This window comes from Mirounga angustirostris, unplaced genomic scaffold, assembly GCF_029215605.1.
Source record: "Mirounga angustirostris isolate CCGP_5_RB_7025 unplaced genomic scaffold, mMirAng1.0.hap1 SCAF_17, whole genome shotgun sequence".
Taxonomy (NCBI): Eukaryota; Metazoa; Chordata; class Mammalia; order Carnivora; family Phocidae; genus Mirounga; species Mirounga angustirostris.
Genome location: NW_026991725.1, coordinates 4762935 through 4772841, shown reverse-complemented (window position 1 = coordinate 4772841; position 9907 = coordinate 4762935).

The following is a 9907-nucleotide window of genomic DNA, read 5'->3' as shown; positions in this document are numbered from 1 at the left end:
GTGCGCCCCTCCGCAGCCTTCCCAGTCCTGCCTGCAGGTCAGGGCATGTCTCTGCCTTTGTGCTTCTAAAACCACCAGCCGCTCCCAGTTCGCAGCGCTCGTGCGACTCCACCGCTCGGGGTTTCCACCCCCGGGGGGTTGCAGTTCACCGGCCTGACCCCGGCGCACCGGGTCTCCATCTGGGAGGCTGCAGTTCGCGTGTGCGCGACCATCACTCCAGTTTCTGTCTGGGGGACTGCTGTTCGCGTGCGCGCGACCCCGCAGGTCTGGTTTTCCACCCCGGGGGCTGCCCTAAAGTCCTTTCCCGATGCTACTGGTCTGCGAGTCTGTACCCGTCCGTAGCGCGTGAGCCTGTCCCTCACCGGCGGTGTAGGATCCCCACGGCCAGGCACCCTCCTGCTGCCGTTTATCCTCCGATATCTGCCCGCGGAATCACGGCTCCCCGCTTCGTACCTCAAAACCAACCGCCTGCGATATTCTGTTTGTAGAGATCCAGATCTTCTTACATCTCAGGCTGGTTTCGTGGGTGCTCAGAGTGGTCTGGTAGATATCCAGCTCAATTCCGGGGACCAGTTGAAATAGGGTCCCCTACTCCTCCACCATCTTTCCCCCCTCCCCGATGTTCTGTCATTTCTAAAATACATAGACATTTGGGGCACCGGGGTGGCTCAGTTGGTTGGGCGACTGCCTTCAGCTCAGGTCCTGATCCTGGAGTCCCAGGATCGAGTCCCGCATCGGGCTCCCTGCTCGGCAGGGAGTCTGCTTCTCCCTCTGACCCTCCTCCCTCTCATGCTCTCTGTCTCTCATTCTCTCTCTCAAATAAATAAATAAAATCTTAATAAATAAATAAGATAAAATATATAGACATTTTCTCACATAGCACAATGTTATTATCACCCCTTAAAATGCAACAATTCTTCAACATGATCTAATACTGGGTATTCAATAACTGTTGCCAAAAAATGTCTTTTTACCACTGATGTGCTTGAATGAGATTCAGACAAGCCCACACAATGCATTTTAAGGGCCTGTTATGGCTCTTAAATCTCTTTTCTTCCGGAACAGTCTCTTCACTCCTCATCGTCCCCCGTGTCTGCTTTTACTGAGTTGTAAAAAAATACCCATAAACATTTATATAATAAATAGGAGTTTTAGAGCACTTGTGGGCTCCAGGAATGGGCTCCATCCTATGACATGTAAATTTATGTCTCAACTTTTGCATCCTTAACTGCCACAATATGTAAGAAATAAGGCACTGCTTTTAGTGGAAAAATGTATCAACAGAAAAGAGTGGCCCAAAATAGGATGGGAGAAAGGTCCGGAAAACAGAGATCAAAGGGAAAGATGAAATTTGGCAATTTATCCACTCCAGGGTGAGAGGCGTTGAATCCAGCGGACATGGGCAATGTGGATGCATCAGTGGACAGCAGATCTCACCAGCAAGTTGCCCGTGGTCGTCATAAATAGCCTTACATTGACTCCTACACCCACACCCACGCCTTCATTCTCCTTCTCCCTTGGTGACCTCTGATGACCCTTCCAGCCTCCAGAGCAAGTGCATAGAGGTACCTGGTGAGCAGCACATGAACGCTGTCCCTCTGGGAAGATCTATTTAGGTTTACAGAAGTTTGATTTTTTTTTTCCTTAAGATTTTATTTATTTGACAGAGAGAGAGAGAACACAAGTAGGGGGAGCGGCAGACAGAGGGAGAAGCAGGCTCCCCACCAAGCAATGAGTCCGATGCGGGGCTGGATCCCAGGACCCTGAGATCATGACCTGAGCAGGATGCAGATGCTTAACCAACTGAGCCACCCAGACGCCCGGAAGTTTGATTTTCTACTGGGAGTTAACACATTGGTACTTGAAATTTCGAGGCAGTCCCTGATGGGTTTGGTTACTGTGTGTCAGCCTCTGAAAATCAGACAGTCTGGCTGTTCTGCCAAAGTGGCATTTGGCCGCCCAAGCTTCCGTTGCCATGACCAGGATGGTTCTTTGGAAGACCACCTGCCCCCCTCATCACTCAGTGTCTTACCTGGTGGACAGGCCTTCTGTGACCTCATCTTTTCCAATGCTGCCACCCCAGTAACCCTCCAATGATTCCTTCCCTGTCCCCACTGCTCTTCCACCAGCCCAGACCCCTTCCCTCCTCAGACTATTCCAACCAACTCCTAGCTTGTCTTCTATATTCCAGTCTTGCTCTGCTTCCAAATCTTTTCCACAGTGATTTTTTTTTTTTAATGCAAATCTCACTTGGTTGCTTCCCTCCTTAAAAACCTTCAGTGAGGGGCACCTTGGTGGCTCAGTCGTTAAGCATCTGCCTTGGGCTCAGGTCATGATCCCAGGGTCCTGGGATGTAGACCCACATCGGGCTCCCGGCTCCGCGGGAAGCCTGCTTCTCCCTCTCCCACTCCCCCTGCTTGTGTTCCCTCTCTCGCTGTGCTCTCTGTCAAATGAATAAATACAATCTTAAAAAAAAAAAAAAAAACCTTCAGTGATTCCCTTGGCCTGACATCTGAGGCTCTTTCTGATCTGGTGCCAACTCCCTCACCCTCAGTCCCCACTCCATGCGAGACACCATGCCCGCTCCCCATACAGCCCTGACACCAGCTACTTCCATCTCCTGTGCCCCGTCCTCCTCCGGCCAGAGTAACTCCTTCCTGCACATCTTTCTAGACTCACCTTAGATACCCTCTCCTCCAGGAAGCCAACTCCCCATCCAGAGCAGGGACTACCACAGAGCCCTGTTCTCCCCGCATTGGGTTACTAGACTTTAGTTCTCTGAAGCAGAATATGTCTTGCCTTGTCTAGCAGTGCCCGACACGCCAGGAATTACTGTCGGATGACTGAAAAAGTGACATTTTAAGACCGCATGCCTTTTCTTGGCTTCAGGCTGAACCATTCGGCTCCTTGACTTCTCCGCCTTTGATGGGATGTCCAGATCCCTCGCCGTAGTGGCCTTTCTTGTAGGAACAGAGCACCCTGCAGGATGCTGCATAAGCATCACCTGGCTTGGGCAAGTTCTATGCCCCATTAATGAAGACATAACTGGGGGGAGAAAGGGCATTCTCACTGCCTTGCTGGCTTCTGCTGCACCGTTCCTGGGAATCCCCAAGCTCTCACCTCATGCTCTACTCCTGGGTCCGCTTTCACCTTCCAACCCACACACAGGTGGGCTTTGGACCCATCGTCAGGCTCATACAAGTATCCGTTACATGTGATGTCACCTTGTTAGATTCGGCCCATCTGTGTCACTTAGCATTCTCTAGTTGCAAGGAAAAGAAATACATTCTGGCTGTCTTTTTTAAACGAATTTGCTTGAAGTCCCTGGAAGGGTAACTCTCAGAATACAAAGAATGCTGAACGGGCAGCTCACAATCGGGACAAGAAGCAGGATAGTTCTGGGAATCCGGGCAGCAGGAAACATCAGACACAGGACACCCCTGTCAGGAGAAATCAGCTATAACCCATTTCTATCATTCTCAAGATTCCAGTTCACAGGAAACAGTCTCACTGGCCTGGCTGGGTCACACGCCCACGCTTTGGCAAGGAGGGAGGAGCCCTGATTCTTCCATGGCTGCACCCAGTGGGACAGGCAAAGCAAGATACTGTTATCAGAAGGTGAGTTAATTGCCAGTCAGGGGAAAACACTGATCTCTATGCTGCTGGCCTTTTGCTATAACTTGGACAAATTCTAGAGATCAAGGAAGCCAGGATGGGGAAGATCCAGTGCAATGTACAAAGGGTAACCTTGGGTCAGGCTCCAAGGGTTCACCCAAGGCTCTCTTCTGAGTAACTCCACACTGTGGCAGCTGGTCCCAAGGGCAGCTGGGTGGCCAGTGTGGCGCTAGGGCACCAGTCTGCTCAGAGCCAACCCCACCAAGGGACAGGTTAGGACTTACAGAGTGTGCATGGGCTCAGTGCTCACCACCCCACAGTTAGCACCAGGGACCAGCAGCAAGACAATCCAGTCTCTATGGCCTAGGAGGTTTTCCTGCTTTCTGGTGTCTGAGAACCTTAGCTGCCTCCTTCCATTCCTTGAGCCTGCTTCTTTTTTTTTTTTTTTTTAAGATTTTTATTTATTTATTTGACAGAGACACAGTGAGAGATAGAACACAAGCAGGGGGAGTGGGAGAGGGAGAAGCAAGCTTCCCGCTGAGCAGGGAGCCCGATGTGGGGCTTGATCCCAGGACTCTGGGATCATGACCTGAGCTGAAGGCAGACGCTTAATGACTGAGCCACCCAGGTGCCCCTCCTTGAGCCTGCTTTGATTTTCTATCTAGACCCAGTCCCAGCTGCTCTTGCTTGCTTCCTGGTGGCCATGCCTGGTATGACAATGCTCTCCAGTCTCAGGGGAAAAGTCCCCAACCTACAGGGACCTACCTAGCTGTACATCTCGATAGTAAGTCCAGCAGATTAGGCAAGCATATTTTCCAAAAAAAGAACCATCAACACAGAAGGGTTTTCCCCGATGGGTTGACTTATGTAATGACAGTCCTATAAAGGTATGAATGAACAATTATATCGAGCAAACCACAGTTTAGTCACCTACACTGAAACAAGAAGTGCATGACACCAGGACTCTCCTGGAAGAATGTTGCAGCTGTCAGAGAGACCAGCCCTCTTGGCTCTGTGGGGCTTTACACTGGGGAGAATGGCATACACTGCTGAAATTCTAGCCTGTCAACACATCACATGCTCTTCTACAGAAACTTCCTTCTCAGCACACACACACCCATTTCCCGGCTTGCTTGATCACACAACTCCTCTCGCCCCCTCCAGACCTGACTGCCAGTATTTCTTCTCCTGATCCCATCAGCCTTTGATCCACCACCTGCAGTTTTCAGCACCCGTGTATTAGGCATGCCCAGAAGATAGGCTATATACCTCATTGTCAGAGAGAAGAAAAAGAAGGAGGAGGAGAAGGAAAAATGGAGGAGGAGAAGGAGAAACAGATATTTCACAAAAGAGAATGTTCAAACATCCAATAAACATGAAAAATTGCCAACTCCACTTGTCACCAAGGAAGCACAAATTAAAGCCACAGCGTAGTATCACTACAGACCTGATGAGCTCAAAGGAAAAGGAGATAAATATCAAGTCTTGACTAGGATGGCCAACTATCTGGAAACAACTCAAATGTGTCAGTAGAGCAGAGAAGTTGTGAGTATTCACACAAGCGAATATTAAAGAGCAAGTACTACAGATCCACATGACGACATAGTGAAAGAAATCAGCTACAAACAAGTACATACTGTGTGAGTCCACCTACATGGGTTTCAAAGAGCTTGTAAGACAAATATATTTTGTCTTACAAAGAACAGTGGTTCTTCTCCGCAGGTGATGGGGGGAGGTGGTAACTGGGAGGCGGTTTGAGGGCAGCTGTGAGGAGCTGCTAACGTCCCTTGATGTGAGTGCTGGTTACATGGGTTTGCACCGTGACAAGTCATCCAGATGAACACTTACAGTCTGTGCACTTTTCTGTATGGATATTTTTTTTTTAAGATTTTATTTATTTATTAGAGAGAGACACAGCAGGAGAGGGAACACAAGCAGGGGGAGTGGGAGAGGGAGAAGGAGGCTTCCTGTGGAGCAGGGAGCCCAATAGCGGGGCTTGATCCCAGGACTCTGGGATCATGACCTGAGCCGAAAGCAGACGCTTAACGACTGAGCCACCCAGGCGCCCCTCTGTATGGATATTTTATCTTGAGAGAAAAAATATTCTCTTTCCTCTATTACTTTGCAGCTGCCCTGATGTTTCTCCATTTCTGCCTCCCAAACCCTCCGCCCCCCATTCTCTTTGACACCAGTCACCCATATGGGGTCTTTCCTTTCCTCCCCTCTCTCTTTTTGACCACCCTAATCTTATTTTCCTTTGCCCTCTCCCAGATAACCTCACATCATTCCTACAAAAATCCCCACCTCACCTCCTTGCTTCGCTCATTGATTTCTCCAGTTTTCACACTGAGGCCAGGGGCTGGAGGGAAGAAAGATACTGATAAGGTAGTCCTCCAGGGACAAGGGGAGATGGGAAGAAGCTGCAAATAGTTTTGACATTTTGATAACTTGTGTCCTTTTAACAAGTAAGGAGTCATGTTCTGATGTTTCACACCTTTATTAAGACCTTTCTACCAGTTGCCTTTTGTTCCATTTTAGGCAAAAGAAGTTATTGATCTACCACACAGTAAAATGTAGGGGTATCATGCTTCAGGCATGACTTGATCCAGAGGCTCATAGACATCTTCTGGACAAAGTATCTCTCCATCTTACTTTTGCTTTCCTCGGTACTGTCTTCACTGATGCAGGCTTTGCACACCTTGTAGCGGCAGCCCCCAACTTAGATCCCACCTTCTCAGCCCACCCCTGGCAGAATAGAACTCCTCTTCCAACAGAAGTTGGTTCCAACAAAAGTCATCATTAGTCGTGGGTTACGGACCTGTGAATTCACCTCCTCATTTAAATGTATTTATAACCCCAAAAACCAATACCAGGCACTTGCACCATGCTTTCAAGGTCATTTGTAGACATGTGTGGAGATGAAAATTCTGAGTCACCCGGGGGGGCTGCATAACATGGGTGGGCTATAAGGTTAGATATGTTATCTGTAACCAGTACAACCTATTTTTAGTATATGTGCTGCCGAAGCGAGCACAACCAGTACAACCTAAATAAAGCTTGAAAACTTTTGTTTCTCTCTTGCTAAAAAGAAAGAAGAAAGAAGAAGAAAGAAAGAAAGAAAGAAAGAAAGAAAGAAAGAAAGAAAGAAAGAAAGAAAGAAAGAAAGAAAGAAAGAAAGAAAGAAATTTTTTTGAGTCACCCAATGCACTAGTTCTCAGCTGAGGTCCAACAAGCCAACACTCTGCCTTCTTGCTTTAGCTCATCCTGTAAACAAGTGCCCCTTTTGCAGTCTATTTAGTGCCATGTTTTTGGCATTGTTCTGCTTTTTCTTGCTGATTTCACTATTTTAAATGGCCCCCAAGGATAACACTGAAGTATCGTCTAGTGTTCTGAAGCGCAAGCAGGCTGCTGCTAATGTAAAAAATGCATGTGTTAGATAAGCCTCCTTCATGTATGAGTTACAGTGCCGTTGGCTGTGAGTTCAACCTTAATCAATCAATCATGTATTAAATAGAATGTTTAAACAGACATATAAGCCAAGGTTATGTATCGATTGGTTGATGAAAATGTGAGCAGAGGCTTATAGGAACCTAATCTTTTATGTCCCCTAGGAGCAAGAGTTCCATACTTTCTAATTTGGTGTTTCCACCAACTTTATAAAACATAATGATCATAGATAATGAGAACTGACTGTACTAGCATTAAGTGTCTTTAGTCTGTCTGGAATGATGTGCTGTGATCAAATCACCTGAGCAGGAGGGGGGAACATTCTGATTGGCTAGGCCTGATCTTCCGGTGGAGATTACTTCACCCCCATTACAGAGGCTGAATGGAGGAAGACAGTCCCCAAAAGGAATCAAAAGGAGAGGAGTGGAGCCCAGCCTCTGTTTTGAATTCTGTCTTACTTTACAGACAGCAAATTACATTAAATGACTGGGTAAAAAGTAAGACTGAGGTGGGTATGAATCTGTTGGCAGCAACAGACACCGATGTTAGCTAACTTAAACAGAAAGGCTCTGAAAGGTCATTGAGGAATTCAGAGAACTGGCTAGAAGACTGGAAAACCGGGCTTGGAAAATTATCAGAAACCAGAGCCTGGCCTGCCCAAGAACTGTCTGGTTGGGACCCAGCTAGTCACTGCTGTGGGCAGGACACTGATAGACATGGACCCTGCTGTTAAATACCACTAGTGGACATTGACCCCATGGACAGAAACACACTCTGCTTCTCTTATCACCAGACATAAAACTACATGCATGGCAGATACTATAAACTTGGTTTACTCAGTACCATCCCATCTCGCCTTCCTGTATTTTTTCCTATCTTGCCTTCCTGTATTTTTTTTTTTTAAGATTTTTTTTTTTTTTGACAGAAAGAGACACAGAAAAAGAGAGAACACAAGCAGGGGGATTGGGAGAGGAAGAAGCAGGCTCCCATGGAGCAGGGAGCCCAATGCAGGGCTCGATCCCAGGACCCTCGGATCATGACCTGAGCAGAAGGCAGATGCTTAACGACTGAGTCACCCAGGTGCCCCTTGCCTTCCTGTATTATAAAGGCCAGAAGAGTCTGCACTTTCTAGACTCCCATGCAACTGCAGTGATCTAGTCTCCCTCCAGCATAGCAACAGTTAGAGACCAGAGGCCAGGAGTTTGGAAATTCTGCAAAGCACAGTGGTACACCTATCCTTTACTTTTGGGGGTAGCTAGAGATGAGGCTCCAGGGTCCAAACTTCCCATCGACATGCTAAACAGGTACCATCTTTAAAAAAGTCTTTTAGCCATATATTCTCATATACCTCTACTCTCTCCTATTTACTTCAAATAAATCAATATATATTTGTTTTGTTTTGCTTCTTTATAAAAGTAAACCAAATTCAGAGGACTGGTTAAACATTTATCTGTGCTCATTAGAGGTTAAGAAACCCAGAGAAGGGGCACCTAGGTGGCTCAGTCGTTAAGCGTCTGCCTTCGGCTCAGGTCATGATCCCAGGGTCCTGGGATCGAGCCCCGCATCAGGCTCCCTGCTCAACGGGGAGCCTGCTTCTCCCTCTCCCACTCCCCCTGCTTGTGTTCCCTCTCTCGCTCTCTCTCTCTCTGTGTCAAATAAATAAAATCTTAAAAGAAAAAAAAAAGAAACCCAGAGAATAGGGGCACCTGGGTGGCTCAGTCGTTAAGCATCTGCCTTCAGCTCAGGTCATGATCCTGGGATCCTGGGATCAAGCCCCACATCGGGCTCCCCGCTCAGTGGGGAGTCTGCTTCTCCCTCTCCCTCTGCCTCTCTCCCCAGCTTGAACTCTCTCTCTCAAATAAATAAAAACTTAAAAAAAAAAAAAAGAAATCCAGAGAAAAGAATAAAATTTGAAGTCTACCATAGGTCTAATCTGGATTCTGGGAGCAGAGTCTAAAGAGAATGAAAAGAGACAATTTTTGAAGAGATATGGGCTGAGGAGTCCACAGAATTCAGAAGGACACAAATCATCAGAATCATAGTAAGTTCAATTTAGGATAAATGATCCCCTAAAGCAGGTTTGGGATGGAAGAAGGAGTTGAATGCCAATAACGGACAAGAAAACGTGTAAAATCAAAGCAAGCATTAACTGTATGTACAAAGCAATATTATGATGACAATGTTTAATTTGGGAGGGAGGCAGTAAAAAAAAACCACACAAATTAAATAATGAACAACAGTTACATGTATGAGAGGAGGTAGTGATTGGTGTTAAGGAGAATGGTAGATATACTTAATAGTTCCAGATTTTATTTTATTTTTTTTCTTTTTTAAGATTTTTATTTTTATTTTTTGACAGAGAGAGACACAGCGAGAGAGGGAACACAAGCAGGGGGGAGTGGGAGAGGGAGAAGCAGGCTTCCTGCGAAGCAGGGAGCCCGATGCGGGGCTCGATCCCAGGGCCCTGGGACCATGACCTGAGCCGAAGGCAGACGCTTAATGACTGAGCCACCCAGGCGCCCCTAGTTCTAGATTTTAAATAAAGCATGCATGTTAAATGGTTCACAGGCTTAAAAAAGGGAAATAAGAGTTTATAACTCTCAAATGAAAGAGGGGAGAGGAAGGGTTGATTTTGAAAAGTGACTTACTTCCAGGGCGCCTGGGTGGCTCAGATGGTTAAGAGTCTGCCTTCGGCTCAGGTCATGATCCCAGGGTCCTGGGATCGAGTCCCGCATTGGGCTCTCTGCTCCTTGGGAGCCTGCTTCTCCCTCTGCCTCTCTCTCTCTCTGTCTCTCATGAATAAATAAATAAAATCTTTAAAAAAAAAAGAAAAAAGAAAAGTGAC